Here is a 6,334-nt window from a genome sequence, read left to right on the forward strand (position 1 = left end):
AAAACTTTTTTTTGCCTTGATACATGTCCCCTGGGGAAGGACCCAGGTCCCCAAACACTTTTTATGACAATAACTTGCATATTAACCTTTAAAATTAGCACTTTTGATTTTTCACATTCGGGTCTCATAGACTTCGCACACATTTTTTGCCTTTTCGCCGTTCTGCTGCGAACCGAACCGGGGGGGGGGGGGGAGGGGTGTTCGGCTCATCCCTATTAAGAATTAATGGAACTGCTAAAGAACAGAGCATTTGTCTGCATGTCAGGAATGAGCGCAATTCTGTTCGCATTCTGTGACACGCAGTAACGTAAACCAAGCTTTATACAGGGGTGCCTCAAGACTGAAAATACTTTTTAAGGGCGACCCGACTGGAAAAAGGTGGAGAAACACTGGTCTACGTCAACACTTTATTTACAAACTAGGTGTGAGGCGGTAGCAGTTAGAGGGCAGGAGAATAACTAATTTCTCTTTTACCTTTAAAGACATTTATAAATGTCTATACATAGCTCAGATTCTAATAGATAAGATAAACTGACAGGACCAAAACATATCAATTACTTCTATGCATATTATATGCTTTAGTTACTAATAATAATTTCAACACAAAGTTTAATGGTTATTGCAAACTTATGTGCATGCTGTCATCATTTCAAACTGGCAAGATACAGTATGATGCTTTAAAGTGTTACTAAACCCAAAACAGTAAAATCAGTCTGTATATGCAGTAAAGCATGCTTATTATACTCACTGTGGAACCTAAGTGGTTAATAATATGCATTGTGTAGAAAGGCTGTTTGATCCTGTCTTCTCTGATCCTCCCCTTCTTCTACTGTCCCCAATACATCGCCTGATAGAATAGAGCCTCTGGGGCACTCTGCATATGCTCAGCTTGGTGTAAATTTATTGATAGATATATATTTTTTCTTGGAAGTGCATGTGACAGGGCCAATTAGCACTGTCCAGACAGAGGGTCAGTTAGAGGAGAATAAAAACTCCCCCTTCAAGCTTTAACCAGACACTGATAGAAGACTTCTATAAACTGCTGATGAAAAAAAAGTATTTAGCAGTTTTATATATATATATATATATATATATATATATATATATATATATATATATATATATATATAGTGCCTTGCGAAAGTATTCGGCTCCCTTGAACTTTGCGACCTTTTGACACATTTCGGGCTTTTTTCATTTTTTTTGAAGAGTCAACAACAAGTGGGACACAATCATGAAGTGGAACGAAATTTATTGGATATTTCAAACTTTTTTAACAAATAAAAAACTGAAAAATTGGGCGTGCAAAATTATTATTTACTTTCAGTGCAGCACACTCTCTCCAGAAGTTCAGTGATGATCTTTGAATGATCCAATGTTGACCTAAATGACTAATGATGATAAATAGAATCCACCTGTGTGTAATCAAGTCTCCGTATAAATGCACCTGCACTGTGATAGTCTCAGAGAACCGTTTAAAGCGCAGAGAGCATCATGAAGAACAAGGAACACACCAGGCAGGTCCGAGATACTGTTGTGGAGAAGATTAAAGCCGGATTTGGATATAAAAAGATTTCCCAAGCTTTAAACATCCCAAGGAGCACTGTGCAAGCGATAGTATTGAAATGGAAGGAGTATCAGACCACTGCAAATCCATGAAGATCTGGCCGTCCCTCTAAACTGTCAGCTCATACAAGGAGAAGACTGATCAGAGATGCAGCCAAGAGGCCCATGATCACTCTGGATGAACTGCAGAGATCTACAGCTGAGGTGGGAGACTCTGTCCATAGGACAACAATCAGTCATATACTGCACAAATCTGGTCTTTATGGAAGAGTGGCAAGAAGAAAGCCATTTCTTAAAGATATCCATAAAAAGTGTCGTTTAAAGTTTGCCACAAGCCACCTGGGAGACACACCAAACATGTAGAAGAAGGTGCTCTGGTCAGATGAAACCAAAATCAAACTTTTTGGCAACAATGCAAAACGTTATGTTTGGCGTAAAAGCAACACAGCTCATCACCCTGAACACACCATCCCCACTGACAAACATGGTGGTGCAGCATCATGGTTTGGGCCTGCTTTTCTTCAGCAGGGAAGATGGTTAAAATTGATGGGAAGATGGATGGAGCCAAATACAGGACCATTCTGGAAGAAAACCTGATGGAGTCTGCAAAAGACCTGAGACTGGGATGGAGATTTGTCTTCCAACAAGACAATGATCCAAAACATAAAGCAAAATCTACAATGGAATGGTTCACAAATAAACATATCCAGGTGTTAGAATGGCCAAGTCAAAGTCCAGACCTAAATCCAATCGAGAATCTGTGGAAAGAACTTAAAACTGCTGTTAAGAAACGCTCTCCATCCAATCTCACTGAGCTCAAGCTGTTTTGCAAGGAGGAATGGGCAAAAATGTAATCTCTCGATTTGCAAAACTGATAGAGACATACCCCAAGCGACTTACAGCTGTAATCGCAGCAAAAGGTGGCGCTACAAAGTATTAACTTAAGGGGGCTGAATAATTTTGCACGCCCAATTTTTCAGTTTTTTATTTGTTAAAAAAGTTTGAAATATCCAATACATTTCGATACACTTCATGATTGTGTCCCACTTGTTGTTGATTCTTAAAAAAAAATTACAGTTTTATATCTTTTTATGTTTGAAGCCTGAAATGTGGCAAAAGGTCGCAAAGTTCAAGGGGGCCGAATACTTTCGCAAGGCACTGTAGTATGGCCCGGATTCACAAAGCACTTACGCCGACGTATCTCGAGATACGCTGCGTAAGTGCAAATATGCGCCGTCGTATCAATGCGCCGTGCCCACAAACCGAGATATGCCTAAAAATAGGCTTCATCCGACCGACGTAACATGCCTACGCCGGCGTATCGTGGGCGCATATTTACGCTGGATGCAAGTGGTGCTCCCATTGATTTCCTATTCAAATATGGAATTGAGGGAGATACGTCGATTCACGAACGTACTTGCGCCCGGCGCATAATATACGCGGTTTGCGTAAGTCGTACGTCCGGTGTAAAGTTATTCCCCATATAGGAGGCACAACCCATGCAAAGGTATGGACCAGGGAACACAAGCTGTTGTATCTAATGTCGTTTACGTTGTACGTGAATATAACTAGGCGTAGGTTACGTTCACGTCGTAGGCAGTGATCCGTCGTATCTTAGGTAGTTCCGACATGAATCTGAGCATGCGCACTGGGATGCGTCCACGGGACGGCGCATGCGCCGTTCATTATTCGTATCTTTATGGCGCTCAGCCTATCATTTGCATGGGGTCACGCCTCATTTGCATGGCTCACGCCCACTTCCGCTTAAGACGGCTTACGCCTAGGAAACCCAGCGCAGATTTGGCAGCACTGGCTTTGTGAATCCAGTGCTTGCCTCTCTGCGCTACAACGGTGTAGCGTATATGAGATACGCTACAGTGGCATAAATATGCGCCGATGTTTGTGAATCCGGGCCCAAATATACACATACACTCACGCCTCTAAGGACAATTGTAAAAAATCGGTAAGCCTGTTAATTCAATAAACAAGACATCTTGGCTAAACAAGGGGACCAGCATCAGTAAGCACCATATACAGAGACAAACTGTCCCCTCTCAATATACCCTGCAGAGGTACACCAAACTAGCCAGTATAAGTAGCCCATCCATGGTCAAATCCACCCGAGAGAGCCCTGGAACATCCAATATTGGTGCCCATAACCTCTCAAATTTATGTACATTTCCCCCAATGTTGGTATATAAGCTTTTCAATTCCAACAGCTCACTAATATTCTTGACCCACACCCCCACAGTAAGGGGGGCCTCCGACTTCCAATGTTCCATGATCAGTTTGCATGCCTGGAATAAAGCTCTGAGGATAGCATCTCTGGTATACACCTCCCATTCATACTCTTCCAATATACCCAATAAGCAGGCCTTTGGGTCTATGGGAAGGACCAACTGAAAGACAGAGTTGATCCTTGATCCTATGCACCACCCCTGCCTAGTAGCAGTTTATATTTAGTAAAATAATTGCATTTCCGTGTTCTGTGTACTGTGGGAGACCAGATATAGTGAATGCAGACTCCTGGGTTTAGTAACACTTAAAATAATCTAGGTGTGGGTTTTCTATGGAATATACACTCCCAGAGCCTCAATGCACAACAGCTAAGCTGTCAGTACTGTAATTTTTCAGTAATGTTTTTAGGTTCCTCTAAAGCTAATATCCCACTTGAGATCTTGTTTATGGTGAAAATTCACCAAATTCAGGATCACTATGGAGGACAAAGCAGGGAGGTGACATATTTACCAGATTGCATGCATTTTTGACAGTGGGTGAGTGATGTTTTTCTGCAAAATTCAGTAGGGGAGTGACACATACAAAGGTGAATGTTTTTACTGCACATTATAATAATCCTATCGCTGGAGAGATCCTGTAGTTGGTAATCACTGTCAATGTGAATGCCAGGATGGGGCAGATAAGGCATAGGAGCCAAATACCCCAGAGCTATACATACTGTATGTAGTCAGCTACTGCAAACGCCCTGTATGGGGCAGAACGACAGGGTGAGGAGATAGTCTAATGCCGCGTACACACGGTCGTTTTTTGTCTTGTAAAAAAACGTTTTTTCTCATGAAAAAAAATGACGTTTTTCAAACTTCATTTTAAAAAACGATGTTGCCTACACACCATAGTTTTTTCAAAATGCTCTAGCAAAGCGCGGTTATGTTCAGCACGTACGGCGGCACTCTGTTCCATTCAAGCTCGCGTCATAACTTGCTTCTGGTGTAAACGGTCGGCCGGACGTTTTTCAGCGGACATGTCCGCCCGGAGATTTCTGTCTGATGGTTGTATGACACAAAAAACAACGTTTTGAAAAACATAAAGACATAAAAAATTGAAGCATGTTCGAATTTTTTTTTTGTCGTTTTTCAGAAGGCATAAAACGTTTTCCCCACACACGGTCATTTTAAAAATGTCGTATTTTTTTTCATCACAAAAAACGACCGTGTGTACGTGGCATAACACAAAAAAAGCCAGCTGTAGTACAAGAGTAAAGTGTCCGCACGATGACGTCATCGCCCGGCGCCGCGTGCGTTCCACCATGGAACGCGGAAGTGCGCCACGGATCACCGCTCTTTGAGCTGCACCTGTTAGCTGCATATAAAGGCTTCTAGCCCCCTTCAAACAGGGTTCTATTATTGTTGGCCGTAGCCGACTTGGCTACTATTGAACTACTGGCACCATCAATTCCCATGCTACAAAACTTGCTATACTGGACTCTATGGCCATCTAGCTAATGCCTTCACTGCATTAATGCTGCCATTTCTGGGGACACCGTAAGGAGATCTTCCTTCCTGACATCCTGCACTACGGAATCCCATGGCTGCTAACATACAGCAAGACTCAAGCTCTGCAAACGAATAAGTAGCAATTGTTTTACTTGTAGTGCCTAGCATTACCTGCTACATATATTACTTCTAATCAATTGCTGTAATTGACTCTGGCTTACTAAGTACTAACATATTACTTGGGATTGTCTGTTGTGTCCTCAGTTGCTTGCTGTGAAGTATCTTAAAGGAACATATACTTCCTATTTAGCTGAGCTATATTTGCCTCTTTTACGCAACTACTAGTTGCCCACACTATTCCTATTTACTATGTGCTTGACATATGTTATCACCTGTTTATGGGTCCACGCCCTAAGTTACTGAACATGTTCACCTTAAATTTTCTATGCTAAGGGTTGAAGGTATTTCATACCTGCACCCTTAGCGGCCTAAGGCATTCTTTATCTTAAAGTGATATGATGTAGAGAACCCCCAAACTCCTGTTCTCTGATTGGAGTGACACCTGGGGTGCCGTACTGATTGTCACTTGAATACAGAGGTGCATTGGAGTCTTTATGTGCATTATAATCTTTTAACGCTAAGGATTGGACGCATGTTATAATACGTTCTCCCTTAGTAGCTCAACGCATTCCTTTGTGTGAGAGATATGATGTAGAGAACCCCCAAAACTCTTGTGCTCTGATTGGAGTGACGCCTGGGGTCTAATACTGAAATCTCACATAACATAGAGAGGTGCATTGAAATCTTTTGCTAATTGCAGTTGTGGTTCACTCCCGCTCACCGTAGTTTGTGGCATCTTTGGCATTAACTCACCTCGCCCTGTTTGGAGGAAGAAAAATGCTGACTATGACCCTAAGAACACTTTCTCTACAGTCAAGCACAGAGGTAGAAACATTGTGCTTTGGGGCTGTTTCTCTCCTAACAGTACAGGCCAACTTTGCCACATTAAGTGGTCAATGGATGGGGTCATGCATTGT

This window comes from Rana temporaria, chromosome 9 (genome assembly GCF_905171775.1).
Source record: "Rana temporaria chromosome 9, aRanTem1.1, whole genome shotgun sequence".
NCBI classification, from domain to species: Eukaryota; Metazoa; Chordata; class Amphibia; order Anura; family Ranidae; genus Rana; species Rana temporaria.